Raw genomic sequence first — 24,808 nt, 5'->3', positions numbered from 1 at the left:
CAGCTGTACAAAACTCCGGTGCGGCCGCACTTGGAGTATTGTGTACAGTTCTGTTCACAGCATTATAAGAAGGATGTGCAAGCTTTGGAAAGGGTGCAGAGGAGATTTACTCGGATGTTGCCTAGTATGGAGGGAAGGTCATATGAGGAAAGGCTGAGGGACTTGAGGCTGTTTTCGTTGGAGAGAAGAAGGTTGAGAGGTGACTTAATAGAGACATATAAGATAATCAGAGGGAATGATAAGGTGGACAGGGAGAGCGTTTATCCAAGTATAGTGATGAGGAGCACAAGGGGGCATAACTTTAAATTGAGGGGTGATAGATATAGGACAGATGTGAGAGGTAGTTTCTTTACTCAGAGAATAGTAAGGGTATTGAATGCTGTTTTGCCACCTCCAAACAGACCCCACACCAGGCATATATTTCCCTCCCCTCCCCTTTCAGCATTCCGAAAGGACCACTCCCTCCGTGACTCCCTCGTCAGGTCCACAAACCCCACCAACCCAACCTCCACTCCCGGCACCTTCCCCTGAAACCGCAAGAAATGCAAAACGTGCACCCACACCTCCTCCCTTACTTCCCTCCAAGGCCCAAAGGGATCCTTCCATATCCGCCACAAATTCACCTGCACCTCCACATACATCATTTATTGCATCCGCTGCACCCAATGTGGCCTCGTCTATATTGGGAGACAGGGCCCCTACTTGTGGAATGTTTCAGAGAACACCTCTGGGACACCTGGACCAACCAACGTAACCACCCCATGGCTCAACACTTCAACTCCCCCTCCCACTCCACCAAGGACATGCAGGTCAGACCATTGCAACATGACGGTTAGAGGAAGAGCGCCTCATCTTCTGCCTAGAAACCCTCCAACCATTTTCTCCAGTTTCCTCATTTCCCCTCCCCCCACCTTGTCTCAGTCAAATCCCTCAAAATCAGCATTGTCTTCCTAACCTGCAATCTTTCTCCTGACCTCTCCGCCCCCACCCCACTCCGGCCTTTTACCCTCACCTTGACCTCCTTCCACCTATCGCATTTCCAACGCCCCTCCCCCAAGTTCCTCCTCCCTACCTTTTATCTTAGCCTGCTGGACACACTTTCCTCATTCCTGAAGAAGGGCTTATGCCCGAAACGTCGATTCTCCTGTTCCTTGGATGCTGCCTGACCTGCTGCACTTTTCCAGCAACACATTTTCAGTTCTGATCTCCAGCATCTGCAGTCCTCACTTACTCCTATGGAATGCTTTACCTGCAACTGTAGTAGATTCGCCAACTTTAAGTACATTTAAGTTGTCATTGGACAAGCATATGGACGGACATGGAATAGTGTAGGTTGGATGGGCTTCAGATTGGTATGACAGGTTGGCGCAACATCGAGGGCCGGAGGGCCTGTACTGCGCTGTAATATTCTATGTTCTATGTTAACTGGTTGCGGCATAGGTAAACATCTCCCACTTCCCAGAGTTCTGTCTGCCATCTGTTGTCTTCATTCAATGGAAAACACTCCTGTAGCTATGATGATACTTCAATTCAATACAAACACTTACTTTGTGTGAAATTATTATTTTCAGAGCAATATAATTTCCATGTTAAAATTGGTTTACTTTTATTGTGTGCAAGAAAACAATGTAGGTACATCCATTTGTTCTTTATTTCAACTAACACAAAATTTTAATTTATTGGAAACACTACACTGGGGTGAAAACAAGGATTCTTCAGCTCAAATCTCTTAAATGGCTGTTTCTATTTTTCAAATCCTATGACCTCCAAAACAATATTTATTTAATTTCATAAGATAAGAAGAAAAAAAAACTGCTTTTGAAATGTTGAGATCGTTTCTTTTTCTTCCAACATGAGTTGTCAGTGAACAATAATCACACAATTATCAGTCACTTGGTACAAAATGACTTCTGGGACCAAATGTCATTAACCCGACCTTTCCTTCACAATAATACTCACCTTCCTGGCCTAATTATTGTCTTCCTAATTCTGACATAAATGTCTAAACATTTATCATGGTAAAAATTACATTAATTAAATAGACATGACTCTACAAAAAAAATCAATTGTTGCTGAGTGTTTTTTAATTATTAAAGCCACCTTTTACATTTTAATTTTCAGTTTATTAGTATAAATGAATATACAATCGACATCAGAGCCAAGTGCACTCAAAATATTAAGTCAATTTATCTATCAGGATTTTAGAAACAATTATCAATTACAGTAATTACACAACACTTTAGCTTAGAATTTGTAACAAGCATGTGATTGTCGCCTTGCCCATTATGGTTGGGAACATTATGAAGGAATCTTGTGCAGCTCTGTTACTGTCTCTGCTACCACACCAGTAGGCACAGTTTCAATTCCCACCTTGTACAGAATTCTGATTTGAAAATATCTAAGAATCAATTGAATTGCCTTTCAAATCAATATTCGATATGCTTCCATCTGTTGTTAATTCCAATGATCACAGTATTTGTTATTTACTTTCTTCAGGTCACTAATAACGGAAAGTATCTAATTCCATTCAATCAATATTCCTTGGAAAATATTTGAGAATGTTGCAGTCATGAAGATGAAATATACAAAGGAATTATTTTCATTGATTTTGTTTTGTTCTGAAGAGCTTAGTTCGGACAACACATAGAACTTGATGCTCCAGTGCTACAAATATTAGAAAATAATATTGTTCTTCTTCAGTAAAATAAACAAATTCCACTTGCTATTATTTATCAATTTTTAGTTATTGATCTGTTTGTGAATTGTGTGAAATGTTTAGTTTTCCACTCACCTATTTATGTTGAATGTAAGATTGAAATGCTGTGAAAATATCAGGTTGTGTTCGTTTGAAAATTGACTTTACATTTCTCACTTACCTCATTTATTGCATGATGTCTTAAGTGTGTTTTGCTCAGCAATTCTAGTAAATATTTAAAAATGTCTAATCTTAAATAAGATCCTTCACACCCAAATATCAGTCTGTTCCTAATTCATGTAAATACCTCAGTTTTATTGAAATCAATGTTAACACAAAACAGTGCTCATAAAGCAACACAAAGGTCCTTATCACCACCTGATTACTGAGTAAATACCTTATTGTTCCTGAGACTAATAACAACAGTAAGCATTTGTCTACCAATCCCTGCAGTAAGTGCAATTGATATCTTAGATTTCAGTCCAGTCGTCAACGATGATTTATATTGTTTAAACCAATAATTCTACTTTATCATGGACATTGACTGTAATACAAGAACATTGGGAACAAAAGTTTTGTCATTCTAACAATTTATAAGCTTTTTGTTGTGTGCAACAGACAATTCAAATTATAACCATTTTTGTTGCAAATTCAACAAACGCTTCATTTCAAATTCTTAAAATTCCTACATTTTTGCAAAAAGGTATGTTTCATATTAAAGGATTGCTTTTTCAATTCATGTGTGCTACAAAATGATTATTGCTTTCATTTCATTGTAAGAAAAGAACAGCTTTGATCAGGTCGATTGTTTTTTGTCGTTTCTATTCCGACGTTATTCATCATTGTACAATAATGACAAAATGATTAAAATTGCTTTATATACCACATGTTGTTGACTACATTGTTTGTTCAATTTCCTGTTTACTTTCATGATCTACTAATTCTCTTCCTAATTCTGACACAAATGTTTAAACATTCATCATCATATTAATCATATAAATCAATGTAACACATCTCTACAAGGAGTTCAGTGAATGGAAATTCACAATTCTTGTAGAATGTATATTTTTGTGTTAAAAAAGAAGAATCTTGTTCAATAATCACTGCATGGCTCATTGTTTTCTTCAGTCCATAAAACTAGGTCCTATTCCTCAGGTTACTGATCTTAATAAATATTCAATCAACATCACAGCAAAGTGCTTTTGAAATATTGAATCGTTTTACTTCTTCATGTACAACACTAATTATCAAGACATTGTCATTTCAATAATGGCACAGTTTTTAAGAAAGCCTTTTGAACAAATATAGTAAGATTCACATTTAAATTTAATTCATTGTTTCTTAGTACTAATACTACAGTGTGAAAATGCATTTATTTTGCAGGTCACCTGTCTCACAACAGAACCAATAACTTCCCATCCAACATCATTGCAAATATCTGATGTTTGCTCATTAGAATGATCAGCCTTAATCTCAGCCTTAAAATAAAGGGAACTGTAATTACTTTACACTGAATTAATTCCAGTTCATTTCCAGACATCGCTCAGTCCCATAGCAAAATGAGGTTTCTCGTTATTACTTAATACATTGATAGACTTTGACGATATAATTGTTGTTGTTATCTAATAATTTTTAATATTCATTCAGTCCAGTACATTGTGCAAGTGTGGAATTACGGCACAGTACGTGAACTGTGTAAAGATTTTGCAGGGTACAATGTCACAATCATTGTTAATATCAATTTTTATTTTACCTGTGGAAACATAGTTGAATTCATTTGATTATATTTCACTTCAATGCTAAGATTTATCATGTTTGGAATCACAGTAAGACTTAAGGATTTTTCATGCAACAAAGTCAAATGATAAAGAATTAGCATCTCTTTATTGTTTCATTCAAAAATAACAATAAATTTTGGATTTTAGTAAGTTATATATTTTTGGAAAGAAGGAATGTTGTCTTCAGTCGAATGCTCGCATGGAATCACTAATTCACAGTATCTGCTGTTTATTCTCTTCGAGTTCTCAAGAAAAGAAACTAACTAGTTCTGCTGGTTCGAAATTCGTGGAAAATATTTGAGAATGTTGTGGTCTTAAAGGTGAAAAGGCAAAGTGATCGTAAGTGATCAGGTTTTTTTGTTCAGAAGAGCTTGATTCAAACATTTCGAACACATCCATTGTCATTCTGCAGTATTTCAAATGTGTAAAACAAGTCGCTTTCTTCATTTGTAAAATAAATATATGACACTTCCAATTATTCATTAGTCAGCTAAGTACCTACGTTTGTTATTAAAAATTGCAATTCGTCTAAATATTGTTATGACCTTTGATCAAATTAAATTTCTAATTAATGTTAATTCGTGAATTTTCTCTTTTTTTGTTTTCCATTCACCTATTCATATTGAATGTAAATTTGACATGCTTTGACAATATCGGAGTGTGTTCATGTGAAATATGTCTTTGGTGGTGCTGGAATAGCAGAGTATGTCAGGCAGCATCTGAGGAGCAGCAGAAACCACGTTTCAGGCATAAGCCTTCATCACCTTATTGAATTCTTTGAGGTGGTGACCAAGCATGTGGATGAGGGTAGAGCAGTGGATGTTGTGCACATGGATTTTAATAAGACATTTGATAAGGTTCCCCATGGTAGGCTTATGCAGAAAGTCAGGAGGCATGGGATAGAGGGAAATTTGGCCAGTTGGATAGAAAACTGGCTAACTGGTCAAAGTCAGAGAGTGGTGGTAGATGGTAAATATTCAGCCTGGAGCCCAGTTACTAGTGGAGTTCCGCAGGGATCAGTTCTGGGTCCTCAGCTGTTTGTAATTTTTATTAATGACTTGGAAGAGGGAGTCGAAAGGTGAGTCAGTCAATTTGCAGATGATACGAAGATTGGTGGAGTTGTGGACAGCGAGGAGGGCTGTTGTCGGCTGCAAAGGGACTTAGATATGATGCAGAGCTGGGCTGAAGAGTGGCAGATGGAGTTCAACCCTGTCAAGTGTGAGGTTGTCCATTTTGGAAGGACAAATAAGAATGCGGAATACAGGGTTAACAGTAGGGTTCTTAGTAAGGTGGAGGAACAGAGGGATCTTGGGGTCTATGTTCATATATCTTTGAAAGTTGCCACTCAGGTGGATAGAGCTTGTAAGAAGGCCTATGGTGTATTAGCGTTCATTAGCAGAGGGCTTGAATTCAAGAGTCGTGAAGTGATGTGGTAGCTGTACAGGACCTTGGTTACGCCACATTTGGAGTACTGTGTGCAATTCCGATCGCCTCACTTTAGGAAAGATGTGGAAGCTTTGGAGAGGGTGCAGAGAAGATTTACCAGGATGTTGCCTGGAATGGAGAATAGGTTGTACGAGGATTGGTTGAGAGTGCTAAGCCTTTTCTCATTGGAACGGCAAAGGATGAGGGATGACTTGATAGAGGTTTATAAGATGATCAGAGGAATAGACAGAGTAGACAGTCAGACATTTTCCCCAGGTACAACAGAGTGTTACAAGGGGACATAAATTTAAGGTGAAGGGTGGAAGGTATGGGGGAATGTCAGGGGTAGGTTCTTTACGCAGAGAGTGGTGGGTGCATGGAATGCGCTGCCTGTGGGAGTGGCAGACTCAGAATCATTGGTCACCTTTAAGCAGCAATTGGATAGGTACATGGATAGGTGCTTAAGCTAGGACAAATGTTCGGCACAACATCGTGGGCCAAAGGGCCTGTTCTGTGCTGTATTGTTCTATGTTCTATGTTCTATCATGAATCTCCAGCTCCATGGATGCTGCCTGGTCGGCTGTACTTTTCCACCACCACACTTTCGACATAAGAAAAAAATGTCTGCTTATTTGGAGCAAATACTCTCTGTTTCCTCGGTAATATAAATTTACTGTGCTTTCTATTCACTCAAGTTCTCATTTTAATAGCTCCTCATTTACTTCTTAATCCGATACAAATCTCAAAACTCCGGGCACAATAAAAGCGATATGAATTATAAATTAGTATCTGGACAAGAGAACCAATAAACAGCTACATAGACCTCTTGAACATCCGAGATATTTGAATGAAAAAGCAATGCCTTCCAAAAAAATCTCTGCACGTCTGTCTCCTTTTTCAATTCAATAATCCTGCAAATAGCTTATAATTGTCAGTTGATCTCTCTTAATGAGTATCTAATCAATGTCATTGTAAACCACGGAAAACATTGAAACTTTCATTTGTTAAAATGCAAAGATTCATTCTCAATTTCTTATTAAAACAATAAGTGAACCATATTTTACCTGTCCACTAAGGTCAAGTGACCTGTGGCCCCTAATTGAACATTCTAAATATTCCTAAAGCTTGAGAAATCAGAGCTAAAAACATCAAACTAAAGCAAACATTAGACAAAATAACCAGTTCCAATAAACAGTGGAAAGCCCGGTTAAAGAGCTCACAACGTTTCTGGAGATCCCGTCACAACCAGCCCGAGAGTTGAGCTTTGGAGAGTTTTAAGCAGACTTCCTGGCACCTTAACTTGCAGCCAGTGCCTGAGCGTTAGACACCTCGCTTGGGAATGACGACAAGTGAAGGGTGTTTGTACAAAAACCTATTGAATGCTTAGAATCCAGAATTTTGGGAAAATGTTGTGAAACATTTCCCAGATCATGGAAATCAGCTCAACATTATTGAAATCAAAGTCGTCGGAATGGTCTTCAAGACCACCTAATTACTGTTCAGTGAAAAACACTTTGTACGTGCCTTATTGTTCTCAGGATGAATAATCACAGCAAACATCACTGTCCCACCGGATCCAAAGATATGTAACAGACACCTTATTATAATTTACACACTATATCTTACCCAGACCAATGATGACACCTTATTACTTCTGACTGAGTTTTTACTGGTAACATGTATCGAGATGAAGCAAGTCTTAAATATAGGAATCTTTTTCTGATAGGTTTCTAATCCAAAAATTATGATAAAAATGTGGTTGTGGCTCATTACATTGTCAACAGATCCCCAGTAAACGTATTTATCTGTTTATTCAGAGACAATATTAAAACAAATACCTTGATAAATGCTGTTGACTGTATGTTTCTGTGAAAATAAATCTTCCTTATTGACTTATTTTCTTTACTCATTCTGACTCATATGTCTAAATATTGATGATATGAAAAATTGCATAAATTAAATACAATGCAGAATTTGTTCTTATTATATATTATATTTCTCCAGAAGAAAAGCTAAGAAACCAAGTACAGAAATCTTGAAGATCTGAGAATTTTGAATGACAAATCATTTCGGATCAACGTTCATTGAATGTCTAATGTCTTGCCACATCATCATGGCAGAATTTGTATTCTCAGCTGACAGATTAAGAAATATCTAGTCAACATCAGAGCAAACCCGTTTGGAAATATTGAATCATTTACTTTTGCCAAAGTTCTAAAATTAATTATCAATTCATTGTCTCTCCAAAAATCTCACAGTAATTCAATTTAGGTTTTGGAACAAACATGGTCTAATTCACATTTTAATTTAATCCATTATTTCATAGTGTCAATATTAAAAAGGAATAATAGTTCTCTCATTCCAGGTCAGCACAAACACAAACTAACTAATGATTCCCCATCCAACACTCCCAGGTAATATCTGTTCCTTTCTAATTTGAATGTTCACAGAAATCATTGGATTAATATTCGGCCTTATATATTAAGTGACGTCTGATTATTTTTTGAGTTTGGATTACTTACAGTGTGGAAACAGGCTCTTCGGCCCAACAAGTCCACACCAACCCGCCGAAGCGCAATACACCCAGACCCATTCCCCTACATTTACCCCTGCCCCTAACACTACGGGCAATTTAGCATAGCCCAGTCACCTAATCTGCATATTTTTGGACTGTGGGAGGAAACCCACGCAGACACGGGGAGAATGTGTAAATTCCACACAGTCAGTTGCCTGAGGTGGGAATTGAAGCCGAGTCTTTGGTGCTGTGAGGCAGCAGTGCTAACCGCTGTGCCACCGTGCCACCCATTACACTCCAACAAAAGCTGTTCATTTTTACATATGACGGGCAGCTATATGAGATTTCTAATCAGCTGTTGTGACAATAGAAGAGTTCGTTTGTCAGAAATAGTTATTATTTTAAAGTTACTAAGAATATTAAACAAAGGTTCTAATTACAGATTCCTGAGAATCATAGGGGTAATTTGTAACATAATTAGATACATGTAACCAATGCCTATAAAAAAATTATAGAAAAGCATTTAGACTTAGATGTGCAGTTAGCTAGTTTTAGAAATTAACTTCAAGGTATGATGTTGACTGCCCATTAATTATAAAGTCCTGACAGTAAGAGTAGCTGGATAATTTCACACAATGTAACGAACATTGTAACACAAGTCATATTACTAATCTTATAGCAAGTAAGTAAATTAAAACTAACTGTCTTTTGTATTTCTTTGTACATATATAATTAGGACAGTGAGCAATATGAGAAGTAATTGACTTTGATAAAATAAAATCTAATGAATAGCAGAATTCAAAATGTCCCAACTGATAAGGCATCCTGAGAGGCCCGAGGGAGTGCAGGAATAACTTTGGAATCTGAATTAGTAAGATGTGTGGAAAGATTGCAAAGCCTGGAGGTTATCGTACCTGTTAAACAACATGAAAGGAATTTGGGAATGTCCATTAGAATGTCCATCTGCGATTATGTGTTTGAGTTGGGTGTCGGGATGAGGAGGAGAGGGCTGTAACCACATTGCATGTGGCCATTGTGATGCAGAAAGTCCATAAAAATGCAGATTTTTACTGTATATGTTACAGTGTGTCATGGATCTCCCTTCCGAGATTGGCCTTGGGGGATGATCCCTTCATTAACTGATTACTACATGAGTAAACATCTTCCACATGCCTGAACTCAGCCTGCCTCCTGAGACCTCATTCCCTGGCAGCTATGATGACATTTCAATTCAATACATACATTTATTGTGTGTGAAATGATTACATTCAGAGCGATATAATTTTCATGATAAAATTGCTTTACATTTGCTTTTTTTGGTGTACAAGAAAACAGTTTGATGATATCCATTTGTTCTTTAGTCCAACCAACAATAAGTTTTAAATTATTGTGAAGACTACAATCGAGGAAACGGGAACTAGTCTTCAGCTCAAATGTCACATGATGTGACTATTTACTTTTTCAAACCATGTGCCCTCCAAAATGTTTTTTAATTTCATTTCATTATAAGAAAAAAATGCTTGGAAATGTTGACAATTTCCCTTTTCCTTCCATGTTAGTTGGCAGTGAATAATAATCACACAATTATGAGAATTCCTTTCCGTACCAAATGTCATTGACGCTACAGTTTGTTCACAATAATAGTCATTTTCATGGCCTAAAACTTTTCCTCCTAATTCTGAAATAAGTATTGCAACCTTTATTGTGATAAAAATTACATTAACAAAATTAACATGACTCTTCAAGAAAGCTATTGGAAGCATATAACTCTTGCATTGCCTGCATATTTGAACAAAATCTGTTTTTTTTTCAATGGTTGCTGAATGATTTTTTCACACCATCCAGCTTAGTTTTACGCTTTAATTTTCAGTTTCTTACCCTTAATGAATATCCAATCAACATCAGAGCAAAGTGCTTTCAAAATATTAAGTCAATTTATCTGTCGGTATTATAAAGGCATTTATCAATGACAATAATTACACAGAAATTTAACTTAGACTTTGTAGTGTTTTTTAAAATTTCTTTCATTATTTCTTATTGTCAATGCTACTATATTAATACCCATTTGTTCAGGCCAATCCAAATACAAAACGACCAATAATATCCCTTGTAAAACTCTTTGTAAATATCTGATTTTTGCTCATTTGAAAGATTACAATTACCTCAACCTTTGAAATTCAGAGAGCTCCAATTATGTTTCCCTGCAATATTATTCTTCATTTCTACATATTACTCAGTCTAATATCAAGATGAGATATCTCATTATTCTCAAATTCACGAATATGATTTTTAAGATCCCTTTGTTGCTAATATATCTTATATACAATAATTGTGCAATCCAGTAAGGGGTATAAATGTGGAATTATGCTTCCGTACAATAAATACTGCAAGGACATTGCAATGTACAATCTCTCAATCATTGTGAATATTGTATTTATTTCAAACTTGGAAGTATTTTTGAATTGATTTGATTATAATTTACTTCGATGCTGACATTTACTGTATATCCAATCACTATATCAGTAGATTATAAGGAGGTATCATCGTTCATTCCAATAATCACAGTATCTGCTATATACTTGCTTCTCTTTCCTGATGAAGGGCTCTGGTCCCAAACATCAAATTTCCTGTTCCTTGGATGCTGCCTAACCTGCTGTGCTTTAACCAGCAACACATTTTCAGCTTCTGGTCACTAATAGCAAGATGTATCTAATTCCACTCAATCAATATTCCTCGGAAAATATTTGAGAATGTTGCAGTCATAAAGCTGAAATATACAAAGTCATGATAATCATTAATTTTCTCTTGTTCTGTAGATCTTACTTAAAACAACACATAGAATTTTATGTTCCAGTGCTATAAATATGAGAAAAGATCAATTAATTCTTCAGTAAAATAAACAAATGTCACATGATATTATTTATCTTTTTTTTAAATTACTGATCAGTTTATGAATTGTGTGAGATTTGATTTTAGCTTTCCAGTCATTTATTTATATTGAATGTGACATTGAAATGGTGTGAAAATATCAGGTAGTGTTCATTTGAAAGTTGGATTTGCCAACTCTCACTTATCCCATTGATTGCATGATGGTTTAAGAACGTTTCACTCAGCAATCGTAGTAAATATAAAAAACTGTCAGATTTTAAATCAGATCATTCGCACCCAATTATCAATCTGTTCCAAATTTATGTAAATATCTCAATTTTATTGACACCAATGTTCACGCTAAACAGTACACATAAAGCAACACAAAGACTTCCATCACCATCTGATTATTGTTCAGTAGAATAACGTGAGTAAGTACCTTATTGATCCTGAAACCAATGACAACAGTAGGCATTTATTTACTATTCCATGCAACAAGTGCAATTGATATCTTCTATTTCAGTTCAGGAGTTAAAGATGATTTATGTTGCTTAAATCAATGCTTCTACTTTATCACAGATATTGACTGTAATACAATCATGCAAACAACAAACGTTTTGTCATTCTAAAAATCTTTAAGTTTACATATTTTACATTTGTGTGCAAGAGATATTTCAAATTACAACAATTTTTGTTGTATAATTCAGCAAACTTAAACTTTGAATTTGGGAAAGTCTCCGTTTTTGCAAAATGGAATTCGTTTTCAGTTTATATCACACAGTAAATGACTGTGTTTTTTTCCAAATCATGCGCTCTACAAAATGATTATTGTTTTCAGTTAATTGTAAGTAAAGAACTGCTTTGAATACGTTGATTCTTTTTGTCTTTTCTATTCCAACATTACTCATCACTGTACAGTAATGACACAATTATTATAATTCCTTTATGTACCAAATATCTGCATCATTTGTTCACTTTCATGCTCACTTTCATTATCTATTAACTTTCTTCCAAATTCTGACACAAATGTCTGAACTCTGATCATGTTTTTAAATTTAGATGATTAATATTATGACTCTATGAGGAAACCATTTGACAGAAATTCATATTTCTTGTGTTACCTGTATTTAGTAAAGAAAAAAGAGTTCTATAATCACTGAATGGCTCATTTTTTCTTCAATTCATAAAGCTAGTTACTATATTGTATTCCACAATTTACCAATTTTAATAAATATTCAATGAACATAACAGCAAAGTATTTTTGAAATATTGAATCATTTTAATTGCTCATATAACAACATTATGAAGTCATTTTCATGATAATAATTGCAGCATTATTTAAGAAAGTCTTTTGAACAAGTAAAGTGAGATTCACATTTTAATTTGACCAATTGTTTCTGAGTACCAACACTGCAATATGAAACGTCATTTTCAGGTCAAATTTCCCACGATGGATCCAAGGGCTTCCCATCCAACATTAATTATGAATGTCTGATGTTTGCTTATTTGAATGATCTCCGTAATCACAGACTTTAAATTCACAGACCTGCAATTACTTTTCACTGCAATAATTCCTGTTTGTTTGCACATATTCCTCAGTCACATAGCAAAACCGGATTTCTCATTATTTCTAAATTCATTGATCGAACTTTATAATTCAGTTGTTGCTCATACCTAATAATCATTCAATCCAGTATTTGCTGTAAATGTGGAATTACAGCTCTTTACATAAATAACTAAGTATATTGTAGTGTACAATCTCTCAATCATTGTTAATATTAATTCTTATTTTACCCGCGGAAACATAGTTGAATTCATTTAAATATATTTCACTTCGATGCAAACATTTATTGTACTTCTAATCACAATAAGATTTAAGTATTTTTCATGCAACAAAATTATGTAAAAATTTCTGCGTTTTGTTAAGTGAAATGAAAAAGAATTAGCATCTCTGTATTGTTTCATTAAACAGTGACAATGCGTTTTGAATTTTTTGAACTTGAGCATTTTTGCAAAGAAGGGATGTTGTCTTCAGCTGAATAATTGCATTGAATAACTAATTCACAGAATCTGCTGTTTATTCCCTTCGAGTTCCCAAGCAACCAAGTTAACTAATTCTGCTGGATCTAAATTCCTGGAAAGTATTTGATAATGTTTGAGTCTTATAGATGAAGAAGTCGATGTGATTGTACTGATTTCTGTTATTAGAAAGAGCTTAATTCAAACATTTCAGGCACATAAATTGCTATTCTGCAGTGTTACAGACGTACTAGATTTATTGCATTTCCAGTCAATGTTGGGGAAGCTAAAGTCCCCCATAATGACCACCCTGGTACTTTTGCTCTTACGCAGAATAATTTTGCAAATCTTCTCTTCCACTTCCCTGGAACTCTGTGGAGGCCTATAAAAGATTCCAAGCAGTGTGACCTCTCCTCTCCTGTTCTAACCTCAGCCCACACTACCTCAGTAATGAAGTCCTTATCAAAAGGACTCTCAGCCACCGTTATACTATCCTTGACTAATATGACTTGCATGGACCCATTGAAGTGCTTCAAACTCCATGAGGCAGCCATACTGTCTCTGACCGACAGATTCAGTCTGGAACCTCCTCTGTCCTTAAGACCTTATACACTGCTTGCACTCCTCTGTTTCCCCTTTGCATGTTCCCTTTCCAACCCACCTCACTTGCATCACTCTACAATTGGAGCTGTCAAGGGCAGAAGTCTGTCAAATAGTCTCCCTAACATTTTCTATTCTCCTTTAAGATTTTTAAAAAATCATTCTCCTTAATCAATGTTTTGATCATCCATGAAGCACCTTAGGAGATTTGCCATTGTGAAAGATTCCATACAATGCAAGTAGTTCTTGTTTTTCCCGTACATTAGGAGAAACAGGAATGATGCATTCAAAATTCTAACAAGGAAGTCACTGATAGGTGCAGTGTATAGGCCACCAAATAATAACATCACATTGGGATGGGCAATAAACAAAGAAATAACTCATGCCTGTAAAAATGGTACGGTTATTATCATGGGTGATTTATATCTACATGTAGATTGTTCAAACCAGCTCAATCAGGGTAGCTTTGAGGAGTTCATTAAGTGTACCTGTGATATTTTACTTGAACAGTATGAAGTGGATCTACTAGGGAACAAGCTATCCAAGATGTGGCCCCTGTGCAATGAGACAGGAATAATTAGTGACCTCAGAGTTAGGGATCCTCTCGGAAGAAGTGATCACTGTATGATTGAATTTAATACATATGGAGAGTGTGAAGAGAAAACCTAATACCTGGGTCCTGTGCTTGGACATGGGGAACTACAATAGAATGAGGAAGAACCTGCATAAAGTAGACTGGAAACAAAGATTTTATAGTGGGACAGTTGATGAGCAGTGGAAGATTTTCAAAGACATTTTACAAAGTCCTCAGCAAAGGTATATTCCAGTCAAAGGGAAGGACTGTAAGAAAAGGTGTTCTCTGTAATGGGTATCTAAGGAAAGTGATCAAATTGAAAGGCATACAAAGTGGCCAAAACCAGCATGAAACTAGAACTTGGAAAACTTTATAGGTCAACAGAAAGCCACAGAACAGCTACAAAGATATGTAAGATAGAACATGAGAAAAATAAACTAGCACAAGCTATAAAGACAGATAGGAAAAGTTTATATTAACATACATAATGAGAAAAAAATGGCTAAAGTAAATGTTGGTCCTTTGGAAAAAGAGGAGCATTTAGTTATGGAGGATACTAATATCTTGCCAGTAATTAACAAAGAAACAAAGGTAGGTGAGGATTTGGAAACTATCATTATTACAGAACAGCTAGTGTTGGACTGTTGGAGGTAATTGAGCTAATAATAGAAAATTCTCCTGGCCCTGGCAGAATGTATCCCAGGGTACTAAAAGACATGCCAGGAGAAATAGCAAATGCACTGACAGTAATTTTCCAAACTTCACTGGACTCTGTGGCAGTCCGAGCAGATTGGAAAGCAGCAAAAGTGACACCACTATTTTAAAAAGGAGGTGGACAAAAAATTGGGGAATTATACCCCAGTTAGCTTCTTCTCTGCATCGGAAAAGATGCTTGGGTCTATTATCAAGGAAGAAATAGGAGGGACTTGATAGAAATTGTCCCAAAGTGCAGGTCATGCTTGACAAATCTTTTGAAATTCTATGAAGACATTTCGAGCAAGGTAGACAATGGGGACCCAATGGATGCGGTGTACCTGGATTTCCAGAAGGCCTTCAATAAGGTGCTGTGCAAGACACTGTTGCATAATATAAGTGTGCATGGCGTTAGGAGTAGAGTAGAGCAAGAATACAAGATTGGTTGACTAACAAGAAGCAAAGTGTGGGGATAAATGCATATGTTTCTGGTTGGCAATCAGTGACTAGTAGTGTGCCTCAGGGATCAGTGTTGGGACTGTGATTATTTAGAATTGATACAGATGATTTGGAGTTGGGGACCACATGTAGGGTGTCAAAGTTTGCATATGAGACTAAGATGAGTAGCAGGACAATGTGTGCGGAGGACTGTGGAAATTTGCAGAGGAACATCGATACATTGAGTGAGTGGGCAATGGTCGGTCATATGGAATATAATGTTCATAAATGTAAAGTCATACTGTTTGGTTGGAATAACATTAAAAAAGAGATTATTACTTGAATTTTAAAAAGTTGCATTATTTGCTATGCAGAGGCACCTGAGTATCCTTTTGCATGAAGGTTTTCACCAGGCACAACAATCAATTCAGAAGGCAAATGCAATTTTGTCTTTCGTTGCTGAAGGGATTGTGCTGAAAAGCAGAGGTTATGTTCCAGCTGTATTGGGTGTTGGTGAGGCCACACCTGGAATACTTCATGTAGTTTTTATCTCCTTCGTGGAGAAAGGATGTACTGGTACTAGAGGGGGTGTAGAGGAGGTTAACTAGATTGATTTCAGAGTTGAGGGGTTTGGTTTAACAGAGACTGAGTAGATTGGGATTATACTCATTGGAATTCAGAAGAATGGAAACATATAAAATAATGAATGGAATGGATAAAATAGAAGTAGAGAGGATGTTTCCACTAGCAGGTAAATCTAGGACAAGAGGGCATCAACTCAAGATTAGAGGCAGCAAATTTAGGACTGAATTGAGAAGGGACTTCTTAACCTCAATGGAATTCATTGCCCAGGGAAGTAGTTGATGCTAGTTCAGTAAACGTTTTTAAAGCTAAGGTAGCTTTTTTTCAAAAAAAAATTAATTAAGGAATACGGTGAGAACATGGGTAAATGGTTCTGTGTCCACGAAGTGATCTGCCATGATCGTATTGAATGGCAGAGCAAGCTCAAAGGGCAGGATGGCCTTAGCCTGTTCCTAGTTCTTATGTTATACATTCCTCCCTCACTCGAGACTTGGAGGTGCTGGTGTTGGATTGGGATGGACAAAATTAAAATTCACAGAACACCACATTATAGTCCAACAGGTTTATTTGGAAGCACTAGCGTTGCTGCTGCTTCATCAGGTGGTTGTGTGTTTTTAACCTTGTCCCTCACTCTTGTAACTTATGAACAGCAGCAAAAGCCACGAAGCAGTGCGCATGCACCAGCCAACAATGGTCCCACGATGATTGATGTCAGCGGCGGACCAATGGAAGGACAGGGGCGGGGCTGGAGGACATGGTGGGGAGTTGGCCTTCCGACCAATCAGAGTGAATGAGAGGCGGGACCTGATTATACCACGTGATCATCCTCGCGGACAGCGCGGCTGTGCGGGCGGAGAGCTGTCGGTAAGGAAAGAAAGAAACAGCAGCAAGCGGGAGGGAAATGGTGTCGGTCTGGGCTGAGAGGTTTTACAAACATTTGGTGCACATCGGAAAATACAAATTTGAAACTTACAGTCTCGTTTTTGCAGTAAACGGGAAAATACCTCATCTCGCAATTGACTCGAGTAAGTGCCGCCATTTTTATTCGGGGCAACGATTCACTGGACACGTGCGGCCGCCATCTTTGTAGGGGGCAAAGTTCAGAGGGGAGGATGTGCAGCTCTCCCTGATAGAGAGTCATAGGGCAGGATTTACACAGAGCACATTCACACCCAGGGAAATTGATGCTTTTTTTCTCCGGATTTATTTCATCATTCACTTAAATGATTTGGATGTGAATAGAGGCGGTGCAGTCAGTAAGTTTGCAGATAATACCAAAATTGTTGGTATTGTGGTCAGTGATAAAGGTTGTCTCAGAATACAATGGGATATTGATCAGATGGGCCAATGGGCTGGGGAGTGGCAGATAGGGTTTAATTTAGATAAATGTGAGGTGCTGCATTTTAGAAAAGCAAATCAGAGCAGGACTGACACACTGAACTGTAAGGTCTTGGAGAGTCTTGCTGAACAAAGAGACCTTGGAATGCAGGTTCACAGTTCCTTGAAAGTAGGGTCACAAGTAGATAGGATACTGAAGAAGGCATTTGGTATGTTTCCCTTTGTTGGTCAGAGTGTTGAGTAAAGGAGCTGGACAGGACATTGGTTAGGTCACTTCTGGAATATAGTGTGCAGTTTTGGTGTCCCTCTTATCAGAAGGAGGCACTGAAACTTGAAAGGTTTGAAAATTGCAAGGGTTGGAGGATTTGAGTTGCAGAGAGAGGCATAATAGGCTGGAGCCATTTTCCCTGGAGTGCCATAGGCTGAGGTGTGATGTTGAAGAAGTTTATATAATCGTGAGGGGCATGATAGCGTAAATAGACAAGGTGTTTACCCTGGGGTGGTGGAGCCCAGAACTAGAGGATATAGGTTTAGGGTGTGAGGGGAAAATTCAACAGGAGCCTAAAGGGCAACAAGAATTGTAACATTTCAAATACGTTTGAATAGGAAGGGTTCAGAGGGATTTCGCCCAAGTGCTGGCAAATGGGAATAGATTAGGTTAGAATATCTAGTTGGCATAGACGGGTTGGACTGAAGAGTCTGTTTCAATGCTAGATATCTCTGACTGTGGGATCATAAAGTGAACGCTGCTCTGATTCGCCTCTGAGCTCCTTGATGTCCACTTGTTCACTATCTAGCTTCCTCAGTCTCTGAGTGTATTTTTGCTCTGTTTAGTATTTTACTATTACGTTCACAGACCTTTCTGTAAATGAATTGTCCACTGCTGCCCGGCTCCTGACCATATTACAGAGGAGGTAGTACTGAATGTCTTAAATCGTAGCAAGGTGGATAAATCCCTGGGACCTGTTAAGGTGTATCCCAGACATTTGTGGAAAGCTAAGAAAATGATGGCAGTGCCCTCTGAGATATTTATATTGTCATTGGTGACAGGTGAGGTGCTGGAAGACGTGCCATTATTTAAAAAGGTAGTAAGGGAAGGCCAGGGAACAAGAGACCAGTGAGCCTGAAGTCAATGGCAGGCAAGTTGTTGGAAGGGATTCTGAGGGACAGGATTTACATGTATTGGGAAAGACTAGGAATGATTAGAGATAGTTAACATGGATTTGTGTGTGGGAAATTCTCTCTCTCTCGAACTTGATTGAGTTTTTTTTGAAGACATGACAAAGATGATCGATGAAGGCAGATTGTGGACATTGTCTATATTGACACTGAATGATGTTCCACAAAACAGAGTAGTTAGCAAGGTTAGATAACATGAAATGTTGGGAGAACTAGCCATTTGGATACAAAACTGGCTTGAAGGGAGGAGGCAGAGGGTGGTGAAAGAGGGTTGCTTTGTGGACTGGTGGCCTGTGTGCTGCAGAAACAGATATTGGGTTTACAGAAGACACCAAAATTGGAGGTGTAGTGGACAGTGAAGAAGGTTAGTTCAGAATGCAACAGGATCTTGACCAGATGGGCCATTGGGGCGAGGATGGCAGGCTGGGTTCAATTTAGACAAATATAAGCTGTTGGATTTTGGAAAGGCCAATCAGGGCAGGACTTATACACTTAATGGTAAAGTCCTTGGCAATGTTGCTGAACGTAGAGACCATGGAGTGCAGGTTCATTGTTCCTTGAAAGTACAGTTGCAAATAGGCAGACTAGTGAAGGTAGTGTTTATATTTATTGGTCAATGCATTGAGTGCAGATACTGGGACATCAAATTGTGACTACACAGGGTATTGATAAAGCAATTTCAGGAATTCCGTTTTCAGTTTGAAATTCCGTGTTCTGGAAAGGATATTGTGAATCTTTTTAAAGAGTTCGGACAAGATTTACAAAGACTTTGCTAGGGTTGGAGGATTTGGGCTACAGGGAGAGGCTGAATAGGCTGGGGTTAATTTCACTGGAGAGTCAAAGACTGAGAGGTGACTTCAAGTAGATTTATAAAATCATGAGGGAAATGGATAAAGTGAACAGCCAGACTTCAAAGTTGTGAAGCCCTCGGTCTCTTTGTTCCCGTATCACTACTCAAGGCCCAACTTTTATTGAGTGTAAGTCCTGCCCTCGTTTGTTTTGCCAGGGTGTTATATTTTGCATTTATTCCAATCCAAAAAATATTTGAGTATAAAAGCAGTAGGAGTATAATTAAGAGGGAGATCAGGAGGCAAAAAATGGACGTGAGATAGCTTTGGCGAATAGGATTAAGGATAATCCAAAGGGCTTTTGTAAATACATGAAAAACAAAAGGCTAACTAGGGAGAAAATAGAGACCTGCAAAGATCAGCAAGGCAGCCATCGTGTGGAGCTGCAGGCGATGGGCGAGATAGGAAACCAGTATTTTGCATCAGTGTTTACTGTGAAGAAGTACATGGGAGATATAGAATGTGGGGAAATAAATGGTGACATCTTGAAAAATCTCCATATTACAGAGGAGGAGGAGATGCTGGATGAGTGGCGAAGGAGCTGGTGCAGGGGAAAAGGAAACACATTTTTGGATCATTGTGATCTCCTCTGGAGTAGAGTTGACCTGCATACGAAGGATGGATTGTACCTGAATTGGAAGATGTGAATATCCAGGCAGGGAGATTTGTTAGTGATACTCAGGAGGCATTAAACCAGTGAGGGAGTGGGTGTAAACCCAAAGATAGTGAGAAAAGAGGTACGTCTGAAGCTGGGACAGGTCAGAAGTTAAATCGTCAAGGCAGGCAAGGGCAAGCCACAGAATGAAGTTGGACTGAACAGTTACACTGCATTTACCTCAACGCTAGTGGCCTGACAGGGAAGGCAGATGAGCTCAGGGTATGGTTTTGAACATGGCACTGGGATATTATCGCAATTACAGAGGCATCACTCAGGGTTGGATAGAACTGGCAGCTTAATGTTCCAGGGTATAGTTGCTATAGCAAGGATAGAAAGAGGGGCAGGAGAGGAGGGGGAGTGGCATTTTTGATTCAGGATAGCATTATGTTTTTACTGAGGGAAGATATTCCTGGGAGTACGCCCAGTTAATTTATTTAGGTGGAACTGGGAAAATAGAAAGGGATGATCATCTTATTGGGGTATTCTGCATGGGTTTCATCGGATTGCTCTGGTTTCCTCCCACAGTCCAAAGATGTGCAGGTTGGGTGGATTATCCAGGATGAATTGCCCACAGTGTTCAGGGATGTGCAGGTTGGGTGGGTTGTCCAGGCTGAATTGCCCATAATGTTCTGGGATGTGTAGGTTGGGTGGCCCTGGGAAATGCAATTTTACAGGGGGAACTTAGGAGGCTCTCAGGGTCAGTATCAATGTGATGGGCTGAATGATCTGCTTCCACACTTTTGGGATTCTCCGGTAATTCTACGAGTTTTAAAATAGTTACAGAAAATGATAGACCAGATCTAAAAGCTAAGGTTCTGAATTGGACAAAGTCCAATTTTGATGGCATGAGGCAAGAACTTTCGTCTGCCCCCTCCAGCCTGCTCTACCATTCAATAAGATCAGGGCTGATTTTTTCATGGCCTCAGCTCCACATTCCTGCTCTCTCACCATAACCCTTAATTCCTTTCCAGTTCACAAATCTACATTTTGCCTTAAAGATATTCAAGTTGATAACATCAAATGCTGCACTCGGCAGGGAATTCCACAGATTCATAACCCTTTAGCTGAAGAAGCTCCTCCTGAACTCAGTCCTAAATCTGCTCCCCCTTATTTTGAGGTAATGCTCTGTAGTCTGACCCACCCCCAGTGGAAATAGCCTCCCTTCTTCTATCTTAACTACTCCCTTCATAATTTTATTTGTTTCCTCTCCAACCTCCCATTCTTCTAAATTACAATGACTATAGAACCAGTTTTCTCAATCTCTCCACATACGCCAATCCTCTCAATTCCCAACTCAAACTAGTGCACCTCCTCTGTACTCCCTCTAGTGCCAGTACATCCTTGCTAATGTAAGGGGACCAAACCTGTACACAGTACTCCAGGTGTGGCCTCCCCAGCACACTGTACAGCTGCAGCATAACCATCTCTCTAGCAACGAAGGACAATATTCCCTACACTGCTGTACCTGCAAACCAACTTCCTGTGATTCATGCACAAGGTCACCCAGCTCCCTCTGCACAGCAGCATGCTGCATGTTTTCACCATTTCATCATCCAGTTTGCTGTTAGTCCGACCCAAATGGATGACCTCACATATCCCAACATTGAACTCCATTTGCCAGATCCTTACCCACTCACATAACTGATCTGTCTCCCTGTGCAGACTGACAGTGGCCTCTGCAGACATTGCTTTACTCATCTTTGTATCAAATGTGAACTCTGACACCGCACACTTGGTCCTCAACTCCAAAATATTTGTGTAAATTGCAAACGGTTGTAGTTCCAAAACTAATCCAAACACCCATTTATCCCCATTCTTTATTATGTTGGTGAACCGATCCTGTATCAATGATAATTACCCATTATGCTGTGCACCTTTACCTTATACAGCAGCCTTTTGTGTGGCAACGTATCGAATACCTTCTGGAAATCCAGGTACACCACATCCACCGGTTCCCCCTTGTCCAACACTTTCGTATCCTCAAATGATTCCAGTAAATGCGTTAGACATGACCAGCCTTTCATGAATCCATGCTGTGTCTGCTAAATGGGACATTTTCTACCCAGATATCTCACCACTACTTCCTTGAGAGATTCAAGCATTTTGTCCACTATAGAAGTTAAGCTAACGGGTCCTTTTTGAAAAATAGTGGCACCACATTTGCAGCTTCCAGTCTGTCAAAACCATCCCAGAATCCAACAAATTTTAGTGAATTATCACGAGTTTATTTGTTATTCTCCCCCCCCCCCACCCCATCTCCTTTAGGCCCTGGGATGTATTCCATCAAAGCCAGGAGACCCATCTACCTTGAGACTGTTATCTTTCCCCAAAGGTAGAAGACAAAGGATGGTGGAAGAGGGTTGTTTTTCGGACTGGAGGCCTGTGACCAGTGGAGTGCCATAAGGATCGGTGCCGGGTCCACTACTTCTCATCATTTATATAAATGGTTTGGATGTGAACATAGGAGGTATTATTAGTAAGTTGCCAGATGACACCAAAATTGGAGGTGTAGTGGGCAGTGAAGAAGGGTACCCCGGGTTTCAATGGGATCTTGATCAGATCGGAAAATGGGCTGAGGAGTGGCAGATGGAGTTTAATTTAGATAAATGTGAGGTACTGCATTTTGGAAAAGCAAAGCTTAGCAGAACTGATCGACTTAATGGTCAGGTCCTAGGGAGTGTTACTGAACAAAGAGACCTTACAGTGCAGGTTCATAATTCCGGGAAAGTAGAGTCGCAGGTGGATAGGATAGTGAAGGTGATTGGTATGATTTTCATTATTAGTCAGAGCAGTGAGTACAGGAGTTGGGAGGTCATGCTGCAGTTGTTCAGGACATTGGTTTGGCCATCTTGCAATATTGTGTGCAATTCTGTTATCCACCTATCAGAAGGATGTTGTGTAACTTGAAAGGTTCAGAAAAGATTTACAAGGGTGTTGCCCTGGTTGGAGGGTTTGAGCTGTAGGGAGAGGCTGTTTAAGCTGGGGCTGTTTTCCCTGGAGTGTCGGAGTCTGAGGAGAGACCTCAGAGGTTTACAAAATCATTAGGGGCATGGATCGGATAGATAGACAAGGTATTTTCACTGAGATGGGGGAGTCTAGATCTAGAGGGTGTAGGTTTAGCGTGAGAGGGGAAAAGTATAAAAGGCACCTAAGGGGCAACTTTTTTACACGGCGGTGGTGTGTTTATGGAATGAGCTGCCAGAGGAAGTTGTGAAGGCTGGTAGAATTGCAACATCTATTAGGCATTGGATGGGTGTGTGATTAGGAAGGGTTTAGAGGGATATCGCAAACAAGTGCTGGCAAATGGGACGGGATAATATTCGGATATCTGGTCGGCATGGACGAGTTTGAAGGGTCTGTTTCTGTGCTGTATGTCTGTGACTCACAGCAGGGGATCAGCTCAGTGAGTTTCAGTCTCTTAAAAGGTAAATGTTGGTCTGTTTTATTTTTTTAAAATCTGCAATATTCAGTAGGGTGAGGGTTTGTTACCTTAAATACCTGTATTATGATCTTTTGGTTGAATGTTTTACATATAAAATACAGGTACTCATGTATTAGAGAGTAGTCTTTTGTAAAGCTATAAGACTCAGCCTGTTTCTGGGTCTACAGATTAAGGTGCAGAGATGGCCATTCGTACAGTGATGTGTACTTCCTGGAGGAGATTAGGGAGAGTTGAATGATCCTGATGATAACCTGCAGGAAGTGATGATGCAAATCCTCTTGGATCACATGGATCAGATGGAGCGGTGCTTAATGGTCATGAGAATTTACAAGCGTCAGGGTGTGTGATAGATGGCAGTTTCAGGCCAGAAAACTGCAGGTACAGTCAGGTAGAAGGGTTACCTCTCGGAAAAGTAGGAGAGGGAGGGAGGTAGTGCAGGAGTATCCTGTGGCTATCCCCATCTCAAACAATTACACTGTTTAGGAAAATGTAAGACACTCAGGGCAATGTTACACTGACAGCCAAGTTACTGGTACTGAGGCTGGCTCTAATGTAATGTGAGGTATATCAGGTTCCAGGTGATCAGTGATGATAAGGGACTCTCTAAATGGGCACAGACCACAGTTTCTGCAGCTGATAACAGAATGGGGTGGTGCCTCCCTGGTGCCAGGGTCAAGGGTGCCTGAGAGGTGGCAGATAATTCTTTAAAGGGTAGAATAACCAGTGGCAGGTCATTGGACATTGGTACCAATGACACAGGAAGAGAAAAAAGATAAGGTCCTGATGAGAGAATATAGCAAATTAGCCTGGAATATGAAAAAGTAGGTCCTGGGTCGGAATGTCTGAATTATCCCCAATGCTATGTACTAGTGAGAGTAGGAATAGCAGGATGGAGGAGATGAATGATTGGCTAAAGATCCGGTGTAGGGCAGAAGGATTCTCATCTTTTGGTCATTGAAATCTCCTCTGGAGTAGAAGTGACTTGAATAAGAAGGATGGATTGTCCCTGAATTGGAAGGTGACTAATGTCCGGACAGGGAGATTTGCTAGTGCTACTCGGGAGGCACTAAACCAGTGAGGGAGTGGGGGTAACCTAAAGAGATAGTGAGAAAAGAGGTAAGTCTGAGGCTGGTACAGTTCAGAAGTCAAACAGTCA

General features: G+C 38.9%; 1 long non-coding RNA gene across 1 annotated transcript in view; it reads left to right on the top strand.

Annotated features, from left to right (window-relative positions):
• Window positions 1–17,012: 17,012 nt before the first annotated feature.
• The window catches only part of LOC132822438 (uncharacterized), a 27,072-nt gene continuing 19,276 nt past the window's right edge, over window positions 17,013–24,808 (top strand). The window contains exon 1 of the long non-coding RNA XR_009645449.1: window positions 17,013–17,051. This is a non-coding gene — a long non-coding RNA (uncharacterized LOC132822438). The remainder of the gene's footprint in view (window positions 17,052–24,808) is intronic.

This window comes from Hemiscyllium ocellatum, chromosome 14 (assembly GCF_020745735.1).
Source record: "Hemiscyllium ocellatum isolate sHemOce1 chromosome 14, sHemOce1.pat.X.cur, whole genome shotgun sequence".
NCBI classification, from domain to species: Eukaryota; Metazoa; Chordata; class Chondrichthyes; order Orectolobiformes; family Hemiscylliidae; genus Hemiscyllium; species Hemiscyllium ocellatum.
This window is presented reverse-complemented; position numbering and strand designations above follow the sequence as displayed.